Raw genomic sequence first — 25,982 nt, forward strand, 5'->3', positions numbered from 1 at the left:
ATTGGATTTTCAATTATAATTAACAGAATAATAACTAAAGATGTAAACAGAAACAGAAATGACTGTACTATCAAACACCTGCTTCATAATTATTTGAACAACAAAATGTTTTTGAGTCTCCCACTTATTTATAATCCTGGCATGCTTTTTAAAATTTCTGTCTATGTATCAATCTGCTTAATTATTTTACAGCTCTCCATGAGACAAAAACAGCTCAAAAAATAATTTGATCCAGGTGACAAACTAGAAGCAATAAATCTATTACTGGGAGGTCAGTTTATTCGATCAAGGAGAGTGAAAATATTAAGCTAACATGAAAGTATTATACAATCTTATTAATTAAGCCCTCACTTAAAGGGTCTTTTAATGACCCAAAAAGTGCCAATTTATGACTTAGATTCTGTAGTCTCACAATAATCTTATGACTGAAAGGTAGGGTTGATTTGGAAAACTGTCTTTAGACATTCATTGCTGAATAAAAGCAGGTGTCTGCCACCCTGCTATAAAGAAGGCTACGTACAATTTTCACTTGGCATCCTAACAATCTTATATTTGGTTTGAGCAGTACATTTTCATTTCATTCATCATTTAAAGACAGATAATCAGAAAGTCATTACATTGGCCGACACCAGACCCTTCGCTCGATTGTATTGTAATTGAGCACCGCAGCGCGTGTGCCAGATCTAATGGATAATGAATATATTATGTCAGTAGAACCGCCTCCGTGAAGCTCCAGGGGAATCGACGGAGGGGGTTGTGGTAGTGACATGCGGGGTCACAGATGTTGTGCTGATCTACTGATGGGATGATTGTGTAATTAGGTAATCAATGGTGGGTACTGTGCTATTGTGGACATCTCGGCCAGAAAATGGAGAGCATGGGTGACAGACAAGTCAGCATTTATCCAAAAGACTTTTCTTGGGCTTGGGCCTATAGTTATTGTTAACCATTATGGGGCATATCGTCTTGGGATAGAATGATTAAGATGTAGACGTGTGTCTAGTTATGTTATAATGAGAATGTTTAGCATAGCTTTTCAATTACCCTTTCATCACAGCCTGGTCAAGGTCTGTTTTCTTTCTATGGAATGATGAAATCAACTCGAAATGGAGAGACAGAGATTTAAATGCGTCTATACTCAATGCAGAAAGCCCTTTTCCCCAAAATAATCACACACATTCATTTGCTTGGCCTAAGAAATTCTTAAGCACACAGTAATATTAATAATAATGTTGATAATAATAATAGCGGTCTTCTTTAAAATTAATGAGTTGTTTGATGTTTCTAGCATTCTTATTTAATTAGCATGAATTATCTCATTAACTGCCAGATCCTCACAGACACATATTCTTATTATTTTCATTTTAAACATTTGAAATCTAAAGCATTTAAAACTCTAATTACTTTCCAAAAACCAGAGTGAATGATGTGGCCAAATTAATGTTCAAAAGATATTGAAAAGCTAGGTGTGACTGTGTATGCATGTGCTCTTAGCACCTGGAAATCTGCAGCAAGAAGAAAGACGGAAGAACTCAAGAGCTGTCCATATCTTCTTAGCCTGACACAACTCCAATAAGCCATTTGATTTCATTTCCCCCCTTTAAAGTCAGTGTTAGATATTAAAATTTGTGAAAGGTATACATGAGAACATGCAATATAATAGACTTAAGAGTAAAGAGACAAAAATGTCCTTATGTAGAAGGATAAAGAAAACAGTGTCAGAGGCGTGGCAAAAATATAGATCTTACATGTAGTAACATTCTTTATGAAATTCATTGCGTGAGACAGACGTAAAAAAAAATGTCTACCCCTCATCCAAAAATCCCAGTGACAAACATTAATACACATCCAGCAGAGTTCATCAGGGTAACCAATGGCCAAATTTGGCTTGCTTACAGTAGCACAGGTAAAAGGGTAGGGGTAGGTCACACAGGTGACACTAAAGCAGTCCCACTATAAATTCCGTACTATCAAGAGACATGTTTTCTTGTATAACTGTAGAATCTGACTTTCTCCCCACCCTGTTTTCCTCTTACATCTCTCAACACCTCACCTAAAAGCTCATGCAATTAGTGAAGTATTGTATGCAACCAGTTGTGTGAAGTGACTAGACAGTCAGGTGAAGAGTCTATCATCCTCCCCACCCCTGTCTTTTAGTGAAAGGATAGTCAAGATGCCCAACTGTGATGATCTTTTTGAGCAGTCCCAATAGAAGTCATGACGGTGGAGAATAATCTTGCACAATAGTATATATATACTATTATATATATATAATATATATTCATATATATATGAATAGCAATTGTTACAAATTATAACAATTACAAATGTTATTGTTTCCTATTTCCTATGCATTAGGGTTAAAACATTTGATTCAATCACCACAGTGGTCAAGACTCAATATGACTCTAGTGATTTAAAAAAAAAGACCAGCTGTTGCAAGAATGTGGGTACTGCCAGCATCAGAAGGATTCATTCTTTTTTTTTTTCTTTTTTTCGGAGCTGGGGACTGAACGCAGGGCCTTGCGCTTGCTAGGCAAGCGCTCTACCACTGAGCTAAATCCCCACCCCAGAAGGACTCATTCTTAAGCTATGTTTAAGCATGTATATAATGACAGTAGGAAAAAGGATTTTATCCATGGGGAATGAGTACTGTACCAAAAAAAAAATCAAGACCCAAACAACAAATTTTGATTGAGAAGACTAATAAAAAAAGGTAAAACCTCATTGTACCCCAAACTGAAATAATTAGACATATAATTCAAAATTACTCAGACTCATATTTTTAATAATTAGATTTAATAGTGAAATTTTGACTTGGTAGACTCAATAGAAAATGGCTGAATAGAAATTACAGAACTCTATCATAGTGTAATTAACACTGGATTACATACATAAGAAGGCATATAGTAAATTGATATGTGGAAGAAACATTCACAATTATACATGTAGGAAATGAATTGACAATAACTTAAAATAAAGAAATGAATGAGACATGAGTAAGTGACTTATTCAATATATAAATGGAAAATACAAAAGCAAAGGGAGTATATTGATCATGTATTTTTGCGTAAAAAATTATTGTGGCACTGGCTACTTTAACATAGCAAGTATTTATTATGTCATAGTTTCTATGAATCAGACTCTTCCTGAGGATCACTTGAATGCTTATATTTCAAGGTCTCTAACTCATATTCTCTCATCTGAGAGCTATGTCCTCACTGTTATCTGTATACTTAACTGGGGAGCTATGTTTTCAAATTCATTTGCAAGGTTGTTGGCAGGACACCATTTCTCATGGACTTTCCAACTCAATAATTCTGTTAGCCTTCTGCTTACTGACCAGAAGCCTTGTTCAGCTTTTCGTCACACATACCTCTTCATGACGAACCCATGTATGACAGCTAATATGATGATTACACAGAAAAGGGGCAGATAGAGAACAGAGGGAGAAGAGGAGGACACTGAATGCCTGGCTATGAAACAGAGGTAAAAGTGCTCAACAGCAAAGCATAGTTTATAATCTAATTAGTCTAAACTTTTAGAATCCCAGAAATCACTATTCCAAACATTAGAAGCAATTCATTATGAACTAAGTATATCAAAGGGGAGATTATAATATAAGGTCATGAATGTCAAGAAGACATCATTGAGAATGACCTTACAGGCTTCCAAACACAGGAAGACTGAAGCTTAAGGAATAGTTACAGAGATTCCAAGGAGACTATTAGAATCAATGTCTGTCTTTCTGTCTGTATCTCTGTGTCTCTCTCTCTTTCTCTCTCTCTCTCTCCACCCCCCCCCCCGCAGATGTGCACCTGGCCATGCACTTAAAGGAATTTATCACCATGTTGGTGCCAAGGCAACAGTCTTCAATGGGGTGGTCTGTATGAAATCCAAGGAGGTCATGTTTCTACAGGAGAAAAGTCTCATCTAGGAAATGCTGAGCTAACTGCTGCCCAATGGCTTTGGCAAGCCTTCCTTACGCTTTCCTGCAGTTTTACAGCACAGGACCCCAAGATCCTCTTATAGAAGTTAACTATGGGCTCAGGGTTCATTCATTTCTTCTATAACACAATAGCTCAGAAACATTCACTAATGTCTAACAATGCAAAACACATTTTCTCAGACCTAACACAAGAACCATAACACAAGAACTGGATCTACTGCTGTGAAAGGGAAAAGAAATGCAAACATTACCTAAACATTTTAGTGCCTTTTAAAAAAATTATGTGTACTTATATGTGTTTGCATCTCTGTGTGAATACTCTCTGTTACAGGTATGCTTAGAAGTCATAAGATAACGTGTATTCTTCTGAAAGGACAGTAAGCCCTATATTTAAGAGGAATGATGCACATTATGTGGCAGTGTTATGACTACTATAAATGCTAAGTGAAATTAATTATAGGCCAAGTTACCACTACCTACAAAACAAAATCATATTCAGTAATTATGATAAAATATGAATATTTTCAAACACATCTGAGATCTTGTGACGAACAGTCTCTCTCTCTCTCTCTCTCTCTCTCACACACACACACAAACACACACACGCATGCACACATACACATACACCCCCACAAATGCTATTTATACTAACAACCATAAAGAAACATGATCACAGAAAAACATGTAAACATAGAAATTGAGGCACTTTAAAACAGAATGCATTTGCTTAAACTGAAAAAGGAATTTCTTTTTCAATTGAAAATAGACTAACCCTTATCCAGACTAAGATAGGGGTTATCCAGAGGGGACAGAAATTGTATCCAAATTAACAAAATCAGAAATGAAACAGGAGACATAACAACAGAAACTGAGAACATTAAAAAAAAAAACCTCAAGAAAAGAAAAAAGCAAGAAAAAATAAAACTCAAAAATGAAAAAAACAAAAAAAAAAAAAAAAAACCAAACAAAGAAAAAAAAAAACCAAAAAATACAACAAAAAAAAAAAAAAAAAAAAAAAAAAAAAAAAAAAAAAAGAAAGAAAAAAGAAAAAAGAAAAAAAGCCCAGGACCAGATGGGTTTAGTACAGAATTCTATCAGACCTTCATAGAAGACCTCCTACCAATACTCTCCAAACTATTCCACAAAATTGAAACAGATGGAGCACTACCGAATTCCTTCTATGAAGCCACAATTACCCTTATACCTAAACCACACAAAGACCCAACAAAGAAAGAGAACTTCAGACCAATTTCCCTCAGGAATATTGATGCCAAAAAATTACTAAATAAAATTCTCACAAACTAAATACAAGCACATCAAAAAGATCATCCATCATGATCAAGTAGGATTCATCCCAGGGATGCAGGGATGGTTCAATATATGGAAATCCATCAACATAATCCACTATGTAAACAAACTCAAAGAAAAAAAAACACATGATCATTTCATTAGATGCTGAGAAAGCACTTGACAAAATTCAACATTCCTTCAAGCTGGAAAGAACCCAGATGCCCTTCAACAGAGGAATGGATACAGAAAATGTGGTACATCTACACAGTGGAATATTATTCAGCTATCAAAAACAATGACTTTATGAAATTCATAGACAAATGGTTGGAACTGGAAAATATCATCCTGAGTGAGGTAACCCAATCACAGAAAAACACACATGGTATGCACTCATTGATAAGTGGCTATTAGCCCAAATGCTTGAATTACCCTAGATGCCTAGAACACATGGAACTCAAGAAGGATGATCAAAACGTGAATGCTTCACTCCTTTTTTAAAAGGGGAACAAGAATATCCTTGGCAGGGAATAGAGAGGCAAAGATTAAAACAGAGACTGAAGGGACACCCATTCAGAGCCTGCCCCACATGTGGCCCATACATATACAGCCACCCAATTAGACAAGATGGATGAAGCAAAGAAGTGCAGGCAGACAGGAGCCGGATGTAGCTCGCTCCTGAGAGACACAGCCAGAATACAGCAAATACAACAGCGAATGCCAGCAGTAAACCACTGAACTGAGAACAGGACCCCTGTTGAAGGAATCAGAGAAAGAACTGGAAGAGCTTGAAGGGGCTTGTGACCCCTTATGAACAACAATGCCAAGCAACTAGAGTTTCCAGGGACTAAGCCACTACCTAAAGACTATACATGGACTTACCCTGGACTCTGACCTCATAGGAAGCAATGGATATCCTAGTAAGATCACCAGTGGAAGGGGAAGCCCTTGGTCCTGCTAAGACTGAACCCCCAATGAACGTGATTGTTGGGGGGGGGGCGGAAAGGGGGTCAGGGGGGGGGGGGGAACACCCATAAAGAAGGGGACGGGGGAGAGGATTAGGGGGATGTTTGCCCGGAAACCGGGAAAGGGAACAACATTCAAAATGTAAATAAGAAATACTCAAGTAAATAAAAATAAAAAATAAAAAATAAAAAGAAAGTAGGAAAGATTAAAAAGAAAAAAAAATCTTGGAAAGATCATGAATTCAAGGCCCATACCTAAACATAGTAAAAGCAATATACAGCCAACCAGTAGCCAACATCAAACTCAATGTTGAGAAAATTTAAGCAATCCCACTAAAATCAAATGGCTGAGACAAGGCTGCCCACTCTTTCCCTACCTATTCAATATAGTACTTGAAGTTTTAGCCACAGCAATTAGACCACAAAAGGAGGTCAAAGGGATACAAATTGGAAAGGAGGGAGTCAAAATATCACTATTTGCAGATGATATGATAGTATACTTAAGTAATCCCAAAAATTCTACCAGCTAACTCCCACAGCTGATAAACAATTACAGCAAAGTGGCTGGATATAAAATTAACTCAAACAAATCAGTAGCCTTTCTCTACTCAAAGGATAAACAGGCTGAGAAAGTAATTAGAGAAAGAAAACCCTTCACAATAGTCACAAAAAATATTAAATACCTCGGTGTGACTCTAACCAAGCAAATGAAAGTTCTGTGTGACAAGAACTTCAAGTCGCTGAAGAAAGACATTGAAGATCTCAGAAGATGGAAAGATCTCCCATGCTCATGGATTGGCAGTAGCAATATAGTAAAAATGGCCGTCTTGCCAAAAGCAATCTACAGATTCAATGCAATCCCCATCAAAATTCCAGCTCAATTATTCATAAAGTATGAAAGAGCAATTTGCAAATTCACTTGGAATAACAAAAAATCCAGGATATCGAAAACTATTCTCAACAATAAAAGGACTTCTGGGGGAATCACTATCCCTGAACTCAAGCTGTATTTTAGAGCAATAGTGATAAAAACCTGTATGGTATTAGTGCACAGACAGGCAGGTAGATCAATGGAATAGAATTAAAGACCCAGAAATGAACCCACACACCTGTGGTCACTTGATCTTTGACAAAGGAGCTAAAACCATCCAGTGGAAAAAAGATAGCATTTTCAACGAATAGTGCTGGTTCAACTGACAGTCAACATGTAGAAGAATGCAGATCGATCCATGCTTATCACCCTGTACAAAGCTCAAGTCCAAGTGGATCAAGGACCTCCACATCAAACCAAATACACTCAACTATTAGAAGAAAACATGGGGAAGAGTCATGAACACAAGGGCACTGGGGAAAATTTCCTGAACAAAACACCAATGGCTTATGCTCTAAGATCAAGAACCGACAAATGGGACCTCACAAAACAGCAAAGTTTCTGTAAGTCAAAGGACACAGTCATTAGGATAATATGGCAACCAACAGATTGGGAAAAGAACTTTACCAATCCTACATCTGATAGAGGGATAATATCCAAAATATACAAAGAACTCAAGAAGTTAGACTCCAGAGAAACCTAATAAACTATTAACCTAATAAACCTAATAAACTCCAAATAAACCTATTAAAAAGTGGGGTACAAAGCTAAACGAAGAATTCTCAACTGAAGAATATCGAATGGCTGAGAAGCACCTAAATTTTTTTTGAACATCCTTAATCATGAGGGAAATGCAAATCAAAACAACCCTGAGATTTTACCTGATACTAGTCAGAATGGCTAAGATAAAAAACTCATGTGAAAACAGATGCTGAAGAGGATGTGGAGAAAGAGGAACACTCCTCCATTGTTGGGACTGCAAGCTGGTACAACCACTCTGGAAATCTGTCTGGAGTTTCCTCAAAAAATTGTATGTAGTACTACTTGAGTACCACACCTGAACACATACCCAAAAGATGCTCCAACATATCACAAAGACACATGCTCCACTATGTTCATAGCAGCCTTATTTATAATACTCAGCAGTTGGAAAGAACCCAGATGTCTCTCACCAGAGGAATGAATACAGAAAATGTGGTACATTTACACAATGGAGTACTATTCACCTATTATAAACAATGACTTCATCAAATTCATAGGCAAATGGATAGAATTATAAAATACTATGCTAAGTGAGGTAACCCAACCACAAGAAATCCACACATGGTATGCACTCACTGGATATTAGCCCTAAAGTTAGGATTACCCAAGATACAATGCACAGATCACATGAAGCTCAAGAAGGAGGACCAAAGTGCGGATACTTTAGTCCTTCTTAGAAGGGGAAACAAAAATATTCACAGGAGGTAATACAGCAACAGTGTTTGGAGCAGAGACTGAAGGAAAAGCCATCCAGAGACTGCCTTGTGTGGGTATCCAGCCCATATACAGCCACCAAACCTAGACAATATTGTTGATGCCAAGAAGTACATGCTGATGGGAGCCTGATATAGCTGTCTCCTGAGAGGCTCTGCCAGAACATGACAAATACAGAGGCAGATACTTGCAACCAACCATTGACCTGAGAATGGGATCCCCATGGAGTAGTTGGAGAGAGGATTGTAGGAGCTGAAGGGGTTTGCAACCCCATAAGAACAATGATAACAACCAACCAGAGTTCTGAGGGACTAAACCACACTCCAAAGATTTCACATGGACAGACCTATGGCTCCAGTGGCATATGTAGCAGAGGATGGTGTTGTTGGGTCCTGCCAAGACTCGATGCCTCAGTGTAATGGACTACCAGGGCAGGAAGGCAGGAAGGGGTGAATGGGTGAGGTAACACCCTCAAAGAAGGAGGGAGAGGGAGGATAGTTTTGGGGTTTTATGGATGGGAAACCAGACAAGGGTATAACACTTGAATGTAAATAAAAATATATCCAATAAAAATATAAAAAAGAAAGAAAGATAATAGACTTTTCTCATATAATATGCCCTGATCACACTGTCTCCTCCCTCAACTCCTTCCAGCTCTCTCACTAACCTCCACTAGCCTGACTCCCCCTCCAGTTCCTCTTCAGAAAAGTGCAGGCCTCCAAGAGATGACAATTGAAATGGATAAAACAAGATACAACAGGACAAGGCAAAAGCCTTCATCTTAAGGCTAGACAAGGCAATGCAAAAGGAGAAGAATTTCAAGAGCTAGCAAATAAATCATTGAATCACCTGCTCCCACTCCTAGGGGTCCCACAAAACCACAGAGCTAACAACCATAACTTACGCAGAGGGCCTGGTGCCGACCCATCTAGTCCCAAAGTTCCAGTGCATTTTAAAAGTACAGAGAATTAAAATGCAAGTTAAAAATAGTTCAAAAGGACAGGGGCATGTGAAGTAAAGCAGAAGGCTCTACAAAGAAGGAAGGGGGAGGAAGACAGATCAGAGACAGTATGTATAAGATGGGGAGTTCAGATGGAAGACAGTCGAGATAAAAAGACACTGACTGAGAAACAGGATAAAGAGCTACAGAAACAAAAGTAAGACTAAGTGAGAGTCTCTCCATAAAGTACCCACGGAGCTCCTCTGGGTATTCGAGTGGCCAACACTGAGCTGGGTTATACCAGGAAACTGTTTTCAAGGAGTGCAGTGCTGGAAACTACGAAGTCTGGGTGAGGTGGTTCACTCTGATGGAAACCCAAATCTAAGACTGAATCTGAGACTGAAGAGGAAAGCAGAACATAGCAAGACAAGATACTACACAAATACAGACACACACACACACACACACACACACCACTAGGATGCAGAGGCGTGAGAGATTGGGATTATGTGCAGGGTGATGCCGGGCCTGAATGTGCAGGAAGCTAAATTTACTGTGCCATGAGAGGAACACATGGGACACTATGTGCATATCATTAGTATGGGCACAATGCTCTTGATATCTCCATCTATGTAATTGCCAAGAAGCAGGAAGGCCTGGAACCTTGGGAAGAACTCTATGGAACCTGAGGCCATGGTGCAGCGTCCTGATATAGGGCAGGTCAGACTCTGGAGGCTTCAGTCCGTAGTGATAAGCTCAACACTCTCTATCCCAGCCACATCAAGAAGCTATAATGGGTCACAGCAAGTCTGTGCAGAATTTGGTGTAGTCGCCTGACAGAAGTACCACAGTAGGTAAGCCTTCTCAATGCTGGGGAAAACGGGAACTGTGTTGTTTATCAGTGTATTGTTTTGATCTTATACTTTCTTTCCCTTATGATTCAATTTATTATTTTTATCACCTATATTATAATTATAATAATTTCCCAATTATTTTTCATAGATACATTTACATGTTTCTAATATATATACTAATATATATACTATATATATATATCTGCCACATAAATTTATATTGGTTATATGTAATATATACATTCTGTTGTCTTATAAATATTTAGTTGTTGAGTAATAACTTGCATTTTATTAGAAAATACTTTATTACTGTCCTTCCCTTTTTAAAATCTAATATACACCCTTTTTTCTAGGTTATTTCATAACTGTAACATATATACTTTCATTCTCGTGACTATTTCATCATAGCTTCCTTACACTACCACTTAATTATTCACATTCTTATCCCCCTAAAACATGTAATATATAACTATACTTTTCTCCCCAAGAAAAGTACCCTAGTGGTGGTGTTTCTGATCCTAACAGTTCCTAAAGATAAACAGTGAAGTGTACAAGTATCTTATCTACCAGTAAACACTGGGGTTGCTGGCAAACATATTTGCCATTGTCGTAGGTTTCCCATCTAAAAACATACCCGTGTAAAGAGAATGAATAGGAATACTCAGTTTAACTAAAAACACATAGCAAAAGAAACTGAGAAATGGCAAACATTACAGATGGGAACACGTCCCAAAACAGATGCAGAAATCACAGAAGAAGAAACAGAGAAAACAGAAGCAGTACCCTATCACTAGTTGTCGACAGCCTAGGAACACAAAACAAAGAAAATGAAATGCTGTAAAGGCCAGAAACATATTTCAAATGCGTACTTTTCAAAAGAATTATCAACCAAGGGGAGGTCTTAGATAATCAGAAAAGGATGTAAATTCAGGACCAGGGCATGAAACTGATCAATTTGGAAGAAATAATCAGCAAATTTTGGGAGAAAAAACCAACATGGAAAAAAATTCCACTGGAAGAAATTAGAGTAGCTGAAAAACGAATACAAGAGATCTGAGAAATAATCTATCAATTAAAAACAAACAAACAAAAGAATTACCAATAGAAAATACCAATCATAAAACCATGTTTTAAGAACAAAGGACACCAGAGGCCATCTGGAACCCTGGTGCACGGAGGCTCCCGGAAGAGGCGGCGCAGATCTTCCTGGTCGCTGCCACCGCGGAGAGCCCGTGGGCAGAACCCCGCGAGCGAACTTGAGCCTCGGGACCAAAGGTAAGACTAACTTATCTGCTGCAAGTGACTTGCCGGGTGGAATCGGGACAACAGAGGCAGAATCCCTCTAGGACCAGGCACGTCCTGTGTTTACCGGAAGTCCCACACCAGCGGATCCCGGCCCGCAGCAGCTCTCTGCCCCAGAACCTGGGGAGAGATACCACCGCCTGGTCAGGTGGGCACTCCTGAGGCTGCAGAGCAGAAGAGACCACCAACACTGCCCACCCCTGCCCACATCCCTGACCCAAGAGGAAACTGTATAAGGCCTCTGGGCTCCCGTGGGAGAGGGCCCAGGAGAGGCAGGAGCCCTGCCTGAGACACCGCCGGAACCTGAAGGAAACAGACCGGATAAACAGTTCTCTGCACCCAAATCCCGTGGGAAGGAGAGCTAAACCTTCAGAGAGGCAGACACGCCTGCGAAACCAGAAGAGACTGCTCTCTACACACATTGCTGATTCCAGAGGAAAACACCGGAGGCCATCTGGAACCCTGGTGCACGGAGGCTCCCGGAAGAGGCAGCACAGATCTTCCCGGTTGCTGCCACCTCAGAGAGCCCGTGGGCAGCACCCCGCGAACGAACTTGAGCCTCGGGACCACAGGTAAGACCAACTTTTCTGCTGCAAGTGACCTGCCTGGTGAACTCAAGACACAGGCCCACAGGAACAGCTGAAGACCTGTAGAGGGACAAAACTACACACACAAAAGCAGAACACTCTGTCCCCATAACTGGCTGAAAGAAAACAGTAAAACAGGTCTACAGCACTCCTGACACACAGGCTTATAGGACAGTCTAGCCACTGTCAGAATTAGCAGAACAAAGTAACACTAGAGATAATCTGATGGTGAGAGGCAAGCGCAGGAACACAAGCAACAGAAACCAAGACTACATGGCATCATCGGAGCCCAATTCTCCCACCAAAACAAACATGGAATATCCAAACACACCAGAAAAGCAAGATCTAGTTTCAAAATCAGATTTGATCATGATGCTGGAGGACTTCAAGAAAGACGTGAAGAACTCCCCTAGAGAACAAGTAGAAGCCTACAGAGAGGAATCAAAAAAATCCCTGAAAGAATTCCAGGAAAACACAATCAGACAGTTGAAGGAATTAAAAATGGAAATAGAAGCAATCAAGAAAGAACACATGAAATAACCCTGGATATAGAAAACCAAAAGAAGAGACAAGGAGCTGTAGATACAAGCTTCACCAACAGAATACAAGAGATGGAAGAGAGAATCTCAGGAGCAGAAGATTCCATAGAAATCATTGACTCAACTGTCAAAGATAATGTAAAGCGGAAAAGCTACTGGTCCAAAACATACAGGAAATCCAGGACACAATGAGAAGATCAAACCTAAGGATAATAGGTATAGAAGAGAGTGAAGACTCCCAGATCAAAGGACCAGTAAATATCTTCAACAAAATCATAGAAGAAAACTTCCCTAACCTAAAAAAAGAGATACCCATAGGCATACAAGAAGCCTACAGAACTCCAAATAGATTGGACCAGAAAAGAAACACCTCCCGTCACATAATAGTCAAAACACTAAACGCTCAAAATAAAGAAAGAATATTAAAAGCAGTAAGGGAAAAAGGTCAAGTAACATATAAAGGCAGACCTATCAGAATCACACCAGACTTCTCGCCAGAAACTATGAAGGCCAAAAGATCCTGGACTGATGTCATACAGACCCTAAGAGAACACAAATGCCAGCCCAGGCTACTGTATCCTGCAAAACTCTCAATTAACATAGATGGAGAAACCAAGATATTCCATGACAAAACCAAATTTACACAATATCTTTCTACAAATCCAGCACTACAAAGGATAATAAATGGTAAAGCCCAACATAAGGAGGCAAGCTATACCCAAGAAGAGGCAAGAAACTAATCGTTTGGCAACAAAACAAAGAGAAGAAAAGCACACAAACACAACCTCACATCCAAATATGAATATAACAGGAAGCAATAATCACTATTCCTTAATATCTCTCAACATCAATGGCCTCAACTCCCCAATAAAAAGACATAGATTAACAAACTGGATACGCAACGAGGACCCTGCATTCTGCTGCCTACAGGAAACACACCTCAGAGACAAAGACAGACACTACCTCAGAGTGAAAGGCTGGGAAACAACTTTCCAAGCAAATGGTCAGAAGAAGCAAGCTGGAGTAGCCATTCTAATATCAAATAAATCAATTTCCAACTAAAAGTCATCAAAAAAGATAAGGAAGGACACTTTATATTCATCAAAGGAAAAAATCCACCAAGATGAACTCTCAATCCTAAATATCTATGCCCCAAATACAAGGGCACCTACATACGTAAAAGAAACCTTACTAAAGCTCAAAACACACATTGCACCTCACACAATAATAGTAGGAGATTTCAACACCCCACTCATCAATGGACAGATCATGGAAACAGAAATTAAACAGAGACGAGACAGACTAAGAGAAGTCATGAGCCAAATGGACTTAACGGATATTTATAGAACGTTCTACCCTAAAAGCAAAAGGATATACCTTCTTCTCAGCTCCTCATGGTATTTTCTCCAAAATTGACCATATAATTGGTCAAAAACAGGCCTCAACAGATACAGAAAGAGAAATAATCCCATGCGTGCTATCGACCACCACGCCTAAAGCTGGTCTTCAATAACAATAAGGAAGAATGCCCACATATACGTGGAAATTGAACAATGCTCTACTCAATGATAACCTGGTCAAGGAAGAAATAAAGAAAGAAATTAAAAACTTTTTAGAATTTAATGAAAATGAAGGTACAACATACCCAAACTTATGGGACACAATGAAAGCTGTGCTAAGAGGAAAACTCATAGCTGAGTGCCTGCAGAAAGAAACAGGAAAGAGCATATGTCAGCAGCTTGACAGCACACCTAAAAGCTCTAGAACAAAAAGAAGCAAATACACCCAGGAGGAGAAGGCAGGAAATAATCAAACTCAGAGCTGAAATCAACCAAGTAGAAACAAAAGGACCATAGAAAGAATCAACAGAACCAAAAGTTGGTTCTTTGAGAAAATCAACAAGATAGATAAACCCCTAGCCAGACTAACGAGAGGACACAGAGAGTGTGTCCAAATTAACAAAATCAGAAATGAAAAGGGAGACATAACTACAGATTCAGAGGAAATTCAAAAAATCATCAGCACTTACTATAAAAGCCTATATTCAACAAAACTTGAAAATCTACAGGAAATGGACAATTTCCTAGACAGATACCAGGTACCGAAGTTAAATCAGGAACAGATAAACCAGTTAAACAACCCCATAACTCCTAAGGAAATAGAAGCAGTCATTAAAGGTCTCCCAACCAAAAAGAGCCCAGGTCCAGATGGGTTTAGTGCAGAATTCTATCAGACCTTCATAGAAGACCTCATACCAATATTATCCAAACTATTCCACAAAATTGAAACAGATGGAGCACTACCAATTCCTTCTATGAAGCCACAATTACTTTATACCTAAACCACAAAGACCCAACAAAGAAAGAGAACTTCAGACCAATTTCCCTTTATGAACATTGACGCAAAAATACTCAACAAAATTCTGGCAAACCGAATCCAAGAGCACATCAAAACAATCATCCACCATGATCAAGTAGGCTTCATCCCAGGCATGCAGGGATGGTTTAATATACGGAAAACCATCAACGTGATCCATTATAAAAACAAACTGAAAGAACAAAACCACATGATCATTTCATTAGATGCTGAGAAAGCATTTGACAAAATTCAACACCCCTTCATGATAAAAGTCCTGGAAAGAATAGGAATACAAGGCCCATACCTAAACATAGTAAAAAGCCATATACAGCAAACCAGTGGCTAACATTAAACTAAATGGAGAGAAACTTGAAGCAATCCAACTAAAATCAGGGACTAGACAAGGCTGCCCACTCTCTCCCTACTTATTCAATATAGTTCTTGAAGGTCTAGCCAGAGCAATCAGACAACAAAAGGAAGTCAAGGGGATACAGATCAGAAAAGAAGAAGTCAAAATATCACTATTTGCAGATGATATGATAGTATATTTAAGTGATGCCAAAAGTTCCACCAGAGAACTACTAAAGCTGATAAACAACTTCAGCAAAGTGGCTGGGTATAAAATTAACTCAAATAAATCAGTAGCCTTCCTCTACACAAAAGAGAAACAGGCCAAGAAAGAAATTAGGGAAATGACACCCTTCATAATAGACCCAAATAATATAAAAACCTTGTGACTTTAACCAAGGAAAGATCTGTACAATAAGAACTTCAAGACACTGAAGAAAGAAATTGAAGAAGACCTCAGAAGGTGGAAAGATCTCCCATGCTCATGGATTGGCAGGATTAATATAGTAAAATGGCCATTTTACCAAAAAAGATCTACAGATTCAATGCAATCCCCATCAAAATACCAATCCAATTCTTCAAAGAGTTAGACAGAACAATTTGCAAATTCATCTGAATAACAAAAACCCAGGATAGCTAAAACTATCCTCAACAATAAAAAGGACTTCATGGGAATCACTATCCTGAACTCAAGCAGTATTACAGAGCAATAGTGATAAAAACTGCATGGTATTGGTACAGAGACAGACAGATAGACCAATGGAACAGAATTGAAGACCCAGAAATGAATCCACACACCTATGGTCACTTGATTTTTTTGACAAAGGAGCCAAATCCATCCAATGGAAAAAAAGATAGCATTTTCAGCAAATGGTGCTGGTTCAACTGGAGGTCAACATGTAGAAGAATGCAGATCGATCCATGCTTATCACCCTGTACAAAGCTTAAGTCCAAGTGGATCAAGGACCTCCACATCAAACCAGACACACTCAAACTAATAGAAGAAAAAACTAGGGAAGCATCTGGAACACATGGGCACTGGAAAAATTTCCTGAACAAAAACACCAATGGCTTATGCTCTAAGATCAAGAATCGACAAATGGGATCTCATAAAACTGCAAAGCTTCTGTAAGGCAAAGGACACTGTGGTTGGGACAAAAATCGGCAACCAACAGATTGGGAAAAAGATCTTTACCAATCCTACAACAGATAGAGGGCTTATATCCAAAATATACAAAGAACTGAAGAAGTTAGACAGCAAGGAGACAAATAACCCTATTAAAAAATGGGGTTCAGAGCTAAACAGAGAATTCACAGCTGAGGAATGCCGAATGGCTGAGAAACACCTAAAGAAATGTTCAACATCTTTAGTCATAAGGGAAATGCAAATCAAAACAACCCTGAGATTTCACCTCACACCAGTGAGAATGGCTAAGATCAAAAACTCAGGTGACAGCAAATGCTGGCGAGGATGCGGAGAAAGAGGAACACTCCTCCATTGTTGGTGGGGTTGCAGACTGGTACAACCATTCTGGAAATCAGTCTGGAGGTTCCTCAGAAAATTGGACATTGAACTGCCTGAGGATCCAGCTATACCTCTCTTGGGCATATACCCAAAAAGATGCCCCCAACATATAAAAAAAGACATCGTGCTCCACTATGTTCATCGCAGCCTTATTTATAATAGCCAGAAGCTGGAAAGAACCCAGATGCCCTTCAACATGGAATGGATACAGAAAATGTGGTACATCTACACAATGGAATATTACTCAGCTATCAAAAACAATGACTTTATGAAATTCGCTTGGGCAAATGGTTGGAACTGGAAAATACCATCCTGAGTGAGGTAACCCAATCACAGAAAGACATACATGGTATGCACTCATTGATAAGTGGCTATTAGCCCAAATGCTTGAGTTACCCTAGATGCCTAGAACAAATGAAACTCAAGACGGATGATCAAAATGTGAGTGCAGATCGCTCATGAGAGACACAGCCAGAATGCAGCAAATACAGAGGCGTATGCCAGCGGGAAACCACTGAACTGAGAACGGGACCCCTGTTGAGGGAATCAGAGAAAGAACTGGAAGAGCTTGAAGGAGCTCGTGACCCCATATGTACAGCAATGCCAACCAACCAGAGCTTCCAGGGACTAAGCCACTACCCAAAGACTATACATGGACTGACCCTGGACTCTGACCTCGTAGGTTGCAATGAATATCCTAGTGGGAGCACCAGTGGAAGGGGAAGCCCTGGGTCCTGCTAAGACTGAACCCCTAGTGAACTAGACTGTTGGGGAGAGGGCGGCAAGGGGGGGAGGGTTGGGAGGGGAACACCCATAAGGAAGGGGAGGGGGGAGGGGATGTTTGCCCGGAGGCCGGGAAGGGGAATGGCATTCGGGATGTATATGGGAAATACTCAAGTTAATAATAAAAAAAAAAAAAAAAGAACAAAGGAAATGTTGAGACATTTATGTAAAGATAATGATTAATGAACATGACCACATGTCCAAGAAGTCTGGGACATATTGAAGATCCAATATTTAAGAACCCATGGAGTTGAAAGAGTAAAATAAAGTCAGAAGACTTATACAATTTATTTAAAGAAGTTTCAGCCAATAATTTCCCAAACTTAAAAAAAGAACACAAAACCAAACACAAAAATTCTTTACAAGCAGAAAGATTCATGAGCAGATAAAAAAAAGAGCAACGTATCATAATCAACATCACAAACTGTGAATAAAAGTAACAATAATAAAAATTATAAGGGAAAAACACCAGCTTAATGTTCAGAGGCAGAAACTTCTGAGTAACATGAATATCAGTGTAGGCATCTGAATTTTTATTAAAAGAAATGTATACAAACAAGAATAAGAAGACAATTTCATCATTGGAAACCCAAGAAAGAAATATATTTCTGGAGAAGAACATATGGACAGAGAGAAGCCAGGAAGAAACCAATCAGTCATAGCAAACCAGAGGAGCTCCAATACTACAAGGAAAGAACTGGGAAGAAACCATCCGACCAATTAAGCAACATCCTCAAAGACCGTTGACAATGAAGGACCCTTTCAACGACAATGTTCATCAATGCAAATGGATGTAATTCAGAAAATAAAAGATGCAGACTATCTGAATGGATTAATAAAAGCTATCCAAGTATCTGTTGTCTTCAAGAAAGCTATTGAATCTAAGTATTAAAAAAAAAATTAGAAATCACCTCAACTATAGCCTAAGAAACCACACCAAGATCTGGAGATTGTTGGAATCGACAAGCAGTAACTGGAGAAATTTTTTAAAACTTAAAAATCATTCTAACCACAAACAAAGTGCAAACATGGAGGGACTCGTGGCTCCAGCTGTCTATGTAGCAGAGGATGGCCTTATCTGACATCAATGGGAGGGGAGGCCCGTGGTCCAGGGGAGGCTTGATGCCCCAGCGTAGGGGAATGCTAGGGCAGTAAGGTGGCAGTGGATAGGTGGGTGGGTAGGTGATCACCCTCAGATTTGCAGAGGGGAAACCTGGAATGGGGATAATATTTGAAATGTAAATAAATAACGTAATCAATAAAAAGTTATCCAAACAAATAAAAATTACAATGCAAAACATGGGAACCCCTGGGATATAGCTAAGAACACCCAACAAGGGCAGTTTATAAGTACTTGCATTGTAAACAAGAGTGTTCTCAATACTAATATCATATCGGAGAAATGTAGAAAGGGGAAAAAGGAGACAGGCTTCTAATAGTAGATGGCAAAAATTAATAAAGATTAACATGAAACACATGAAATTGAGATCGAAAGACCAACAGGTAAAGTTGATCAATGAAATAGTTGTTTGAAAGGTTAACATGATTGACAGGACCCATACAACACTAAACAAAAAGGAAGTCAGGGTTAGTAAACTAGGAGAGTCATGTACAAAATGTCGCTGTTACAATAGGTTCTAACCAAGTCCAGGTGATCACTCAGGAATACTTCAAAAATGAATATTCCAACAGGTTGGGAAACCTAGATGCTATGCATAAATTTCTGAATGCCTAAGGCCTCCTAAAATTAAAGGAAAAAGATAACAATTTAAACAAACTCCTAAAAGTTAGTGTAATGCAGTAACTGAATCTTCATACAGTGAGAAGCCAGGGCTGGATGGATTACTACTGAATCCCACCAAACTGTCAAGCGTCATCTATCAGAATCACTTCTCAAAACTCTGCCAAAAAACAGAAAAGGAACTCATCTGAGGAGCAACCTTTCCAATGACATCAAAGTGAGAGAAGGAAAAACCAACAAGAAAAGAGTACTGTAGACTCATTACCCTGATGAAAATATTCTCAACTAGATACTTGTAAATCAAATTCAGGAAGATAATGAGACTCATCCCAAGAACGTAAGGGTAGTTAAAGATGTTCAAATAAAAAGTCATACACAGTATAAATAGGATTAAGAAATAAAACATAAAATCATGTAAGGAAATACAGAAAAGGCATTTGAAAAATACAACACACATTCATGATTTAAGTCCTAAAGAGGCTCTATATGGCAAACCAGTAGGCAGTGCTATAGGAAAGGGGAGAAAACTGGGAGAATTTCCTCTAAAATCTGGGGATGGAATAAGCATGGTTATTATATAAATTAAAACACTTCTTCAATATTTTTGCAAGTACACCAAGATCAAAGAAGATAAAAGGAGTTAAAAAAAAAACAAAGGAAGAAATGAAATCGCATCTATTAACAGATGGCTTGATTCTCTGCTAAATAGATTCAATACCAGAAGACATTTGAACCTTTCAGTAATCTACAAAATCGACCTAAAAAATAGTGAGCTTTTCTGCATACCAATAATGAATTTGCTCAGGAAGATACTAGAAAAAAATCTCATTCACAATAGCTTTTTAAAATACCCAGGAAGAAACCTAATCACGGAGCTAAAACCTCTGCCACAGAAACTTGGAAACACTGGAAATAAAGAAATAGAATAAGACACTTGACAATGAAAATTAGATCCATACTCCTCATCTTGCACAAAAATCAATTCTAAGTGTATCAAAGAACCGAATTTAAAACCTGAAATGCTGAAAGTGCTAGATAAAAACATAGAAAAGGCTCCAAGATATAAGTAGAGGCAAGGACTCTCTGACTAGAACCCCAGCGACCCAGGCAATTACCCTAAGAAACAACGACTGAGATTACAAAACACTTGAAAGCTTCTACATCGCAAAGGAAATCACTGCTGAGCAGAACTGACAGCCTACAGCATGGGAGAAAACACTGCCATCTCTGGTAACACGCATCTAGTACACAGATTATATGAAGATTTTCCAACCTCGAATGTCACAAAGTCAAAACTGCTACATCAGTAAATGACCCAATGAATTGAACAGTTGACAAAACAAGTAAAAGTATCCCCAAGATATCCTTAGTGTTCAGTATCCTTTGTCGTGAAGAAACATTTGGCAGAAAATGATGGAGAGAATGTGGAGAGAATCCATCAATATACTTGCATATTTAGCTTACTGATATTCTATTCACAATAGCTAGAAAATAGAATCAGCATACACGCTTATCAAAAAAATCGGAGACTGTGAAAGCATGGGACAAATACGCAATGTTCAAAATCACAGTGAGAATTTATTTACCTTTAAACCCAAAAGATATTATGAGACATGCAAGCCAAGGGATAGAACTAGACAGGATATTCACTGAAGAACCCAAGGCTCAAAGGACAAATACTGAATGTTCTTTCTCACACATGGTTTCTAGCCTCTAATTTTCACATGTGTGTACTTATGGAGGAAGTGAGAATATAGATCATAAAACTATATGAAGGCCACCAAAGAGAAGGAACAGGGTCTTAAGGTAGCAGGGATTCACTGTCATGAATATCTGTGGCGTGAACATGGAAGGGAAATACTGGAGATGGACGAGTACAAATGGGCAGAGGACAGAAGATGGAGAGGAAGTGGAAGGGCATTGAAAGAATTAATCAAAGCTACGTTTGAGAATGACATATGAAAACACATTAATTTGCATACTAATTTAAATACCCAACCAGAGCTAGAGAGATGGCTCAGTGGTTTAGGAATATTTGCTATGCCTGCAGAAGACTTGGGTTTGGTTCCTCGAACCCATAAGGCAGTTAGTATTCCCTACAAACCTGGTTCCAGGGGATTAGATATCCTCTTCAGGAATCTGTGGGCACTGCACACCCTTGTTTCATATAAATGCAATAAATACTCATACATGGTTTTTAAAGACACATACACAAATGCATATACAAGTATAAATAGAGGGACTTTTACAGGTGCTGTTCGAAAGCAGATTATGATAATTCAAGAGAACATTTATGTTTCTGTTGCTATAAATAAAGTCAAAGTAAAATTAATAAAACAATGCAATTAGCTTTTCAAAGAGGGATAAGAGGGCAAAATGAGTTGAAAGGGTTGAACACAAAACAAATAATAAAAATATTTTATTCTCACAAAATTAATAAATTATTACTGATTATGTTTTAGAAAATGACCTAAGAAGAATTTCCATATAAAATGAATAACTGAATGGCACAGACAGATCACCATAGAACTTCACTGAAGTGTGGTGGGAAGCTGTAATACACATTGACACATGAGGTGCAAATGTCATCAACTCAATGTTTTTGTATTCTGAGTATAGACGCAGTATTAATTTTGATGGCTGTGTCATTGGAGCATGTTAGCACATTTCTCTACCTTCTTAGAAACCACATCTAAATACTGCCATGATGCTATTACTGTCTCAAGGGCTTGGAAAGGTGACTATGAGAAAAAGCAACTAGAAGTTGAGATTTGTCAAAATGCAGTCTATTCTGGAAGGAAAAAAAAAACCCAGAAAATAGCTCAGCCCAAAGACTGAAGTATCATGCATTTTAAAATCATAAGGATGAATTTACAAGGGCACAATGTAATGTAGTAATTGAGAAGAATCGTTCAGGAAGCAAGAAATGATATTCTTAAGATCTATTATTTTAGAAAGCATCATGGACCTGTTCAAAGTTGTAAGGATCCAGCTTACTGTGAGTGGGTGACTTGCTTTCTTTCACCATCACTACTTGCCTTACTATAATCATTACATTCAAACCCCGAAGTAAATGTGTCATCCACCTGCCTAGCCATGGGTTCTATTTTTGAGGCAGAGAATCTTTAATGTCACTTCATGGTGCTATAGACTGAGAGGTAGATAATTTCAGTGTAATGAATGATAAAATATATTATTACTATCATGCCAGAACCTCTGTAATCAGGAATAACATAATAAATAGCTATTAATTCTATCAGGTACATAAACATAATCTTGATTATTCCGGATGCATGGATATAGTGCTATACTTCTTGGATTATCAAATTCTGGGTAAAGTGGGAGACTGCTAGCAAAAGGAGTTTTATAGAACATTCATTCATTCATTCGTTCGTTTATTCATTCATTCATTCTTCATCAGTGGGGTTAGAAAATGTCTGCCTAGCTTGAAAATGAAATGATTTCAAGGGAGGAAATGAAATAACATCATTTATAAGTTTTAGAAACATTGATATATACTGAAACAATGTTACCAGGCTCTAAAGTCTAGGGAAACATGGTGGTTTAAATCATCCCTTTACAAGGGCAAATAGGTTTCATTAAACAGAATTCATGTTGAACTAATTCTTCCCTCATTTTTCCACTTTCTAAACAGCTTTGCCCCCAGTATTGAAACAGACTATACATTATATATGAATGTGTGATAGAGGTGATGGTAATGGGATTTGCATAGCTAAGAAGAGAATGGCATTCCAGTTTTACAACACCAAGCTTTATTCTTGGGAGCAACTGTCATTCATTCCTATCAATCAAAAATCTGCTTTTTCTCCCCCTCTACAGCAAAACTTTACAATTTCATAATTTGAAAACTAAAACACTGCCAACAACAAAAGGCCTTTGACAACTTTATTGTCTATCATAAATCAATCTGGCAAGATCAAGTGCCAAAATATGAAATGTCAAACTTATACTGCTGTCTGTTAAAAATCATACAATTCTCTGTATGTTTAGTGCATGCATTTACTGTTTTTGTAACCTACCAACAAGCGATATTTCTGGATGCTTGACATGGATAATGTCACATTGTACGAACAAAATTTAAACCTGTATCATTGCCACGTTTTCAAGGATAACTTGAAAATTTTCAATAATAACTCTGTATAGAATATCCTCATGACACAGTAAATTTAAACATTTCTTGTGGTGTCTAAAATGTAGTTTTTCTATGTCAAATTCCCATGCTTTCACATACAAGTATATGTATGTGCATATATATATATATATTCAGTTAAATTTCAACAATACTCACGGTTCTCCTATAACATACATTCTAAGCATATTTTGTGAAATTTAATTTATGTTTTTTGAAGTTATAGAGGACACAAGATGAAGTTAAAAGTGATGACAGAAGGAAGCTACCTTTCCTCCACACAAAATGTCCCTTCTGGACAACAACCGAGCTGTTACTCTTCATCATAGCCTCCTGAAGAAAGCTTTCTGAAGGATGGACTGTGTTTTATTCATTTGAGTTTTTACAGTGAGGAAATTTGGCATACCCTGAATATATGACTCATTTTTTGCTTCCTCTTAGTATATTTTCACTTACATTTGAGACAGCTTCTTGCTAATATGCCAGGCTAACACTAAACTTGCTCTATAACCTAAAGAGCTTTTGAACTTGTTATCCTCTTGCCTCAAACTCCTGAAAAGCTACGATTACAGGCAGGCATATACTGCTCTGGCTTCTTAAATCATGTCTAGTGGATTGGGTTCAGTAATTAATTAAGGGAAAATATTTTAAAAGAATGAAATGTGAAGGCGATAGCATAAGATGTGATTATATCAATTAATCAGTGTTTTTAAAGCAAACACAATAACTATAAATGGGACTTAAATTAGCAGTTAAAATACAGAGAATCTCAAAATGAGCCAACACAAATTATTAACTCTATGCATTAATGAATTACATAAACTAATTAGGAATGTAGAACAACTTTAGGAAATAAGTGGAAATTTAATATATAAATGCTAGTCAAAATAGAGTCCAACTATATTACAACAACAAATAATATGGTTAAAATGTTCTTACAAATATCATTACACTTTAATTATTTTTAAATGTACCAATTCATAAAATGGTTTAAAATAGAACTTGTATAAATCCAGTAATAATCTGAAAATACAAACAAAAATAAAATTTGACAAATCCACATTCTTACTGGGATACATAAATACATTTCTACTATTAATTTATTTCTTAATCAGAGAAAAAAACAAAGGAAAACAAATGAACAAAAAAAAACAAATTAAGACAAGAAAAAATTGAGCTTCTATTTACCCAGCTAATTCTATGACATGAAAACTGTATTAAGAAAAAAATAGACTTATGAAGATCATTACATTAAATTATTCCACAATTTTCTTTAATTCTATGACTCAAGAACAGGTTGCTGACAGAATTGTAAGCTTTAATATGTTTTGTACAACATATCATGGTAGTGTGAAAAATCAAAACAATTGAAGTACATTCAGAAAGCATGCTGCTGAAGTCATATAGAAATAAAAGACCAGAAACCTAATGTCATACCGTGAAAGAGGAAAGGGAGAAAGACAATTTAAGCTTTTATCTAACACCAGAAGTTGGTGAACACATGCTAGAAAGAGTTCCAATCAAATCAAAAGACAAGTATAAAAAAAAAAACATTTAAAAGTATGAAAGGTAAGGGGATGCTAGATAAAATACAACCAACAAAAGAAAAAGTTTCTACTCCTTCCCCCATGCCTGCATTTCTCGTTAATAGGATAAATTTTGGGTCTAAAGTTTTGTGAGTGGGTTAGTGTCTCTATCTCTCTACTGGAGTTCCTGCCTGGCTATAGAAGATTTCATCTTCTTGTTCCATATCCCCAATGCTGTGAGTCATAGCTTAGGGCACCCCCCATTAATTCTTGGGCACCTCCCTTAAATTTACCCTGTTAACAAGAAATACAGGAAGAGGGGATGAATCAGAGAATGAGGAAATGGCCAAGCAATAACCGGCCCAACTTGAGACCCATCCCATGTGCGAGCACTAACCCCTGACACTATTAACGACACTCTGGTAAGCTTGCAGACATGGCTGTCCTCCTCAAGCTCCACCAAGCAGCTGACTCAGATGGACGCAGATACCCGGAGTCACACAGTGGATGGAGCTTGGGGACTCTTACGGAAGAACAGGAAGAAACATTGAGGACTGTAAGCAGACAGGAACTCCATAGGAAGAACACGAGTCAATCAACCAGGACTCTTGGGGATTTCAGACACTGACCAGCCAACCAAAGAGCATACATGGGTTGGACCTAGGCATAACCGCCCTTATGTAACAGATGTGAACTTTGGGCTTCATGTGAGTCTCGAACAATTATAGCGTGTGGGGGTTGGGGGGGGGAAGGGTGTGGACAGCTATCCCCAAATCTGTTA

Source organism: Rattus rattus, chromosome 9 (assembly GCF_011064425.1).
Source record: "Rattus rattus isolate New Zealand chromosome 9, Rrattus_CSIRO_v1, whole genome shotgun sequence".
In the NCBI taxonomy this organism is placed as follows: Eukaryota; Metazoa; Chordata; class Mammalia; order Rodentia; family Muridae; genus Rattus; species Rattus rattus.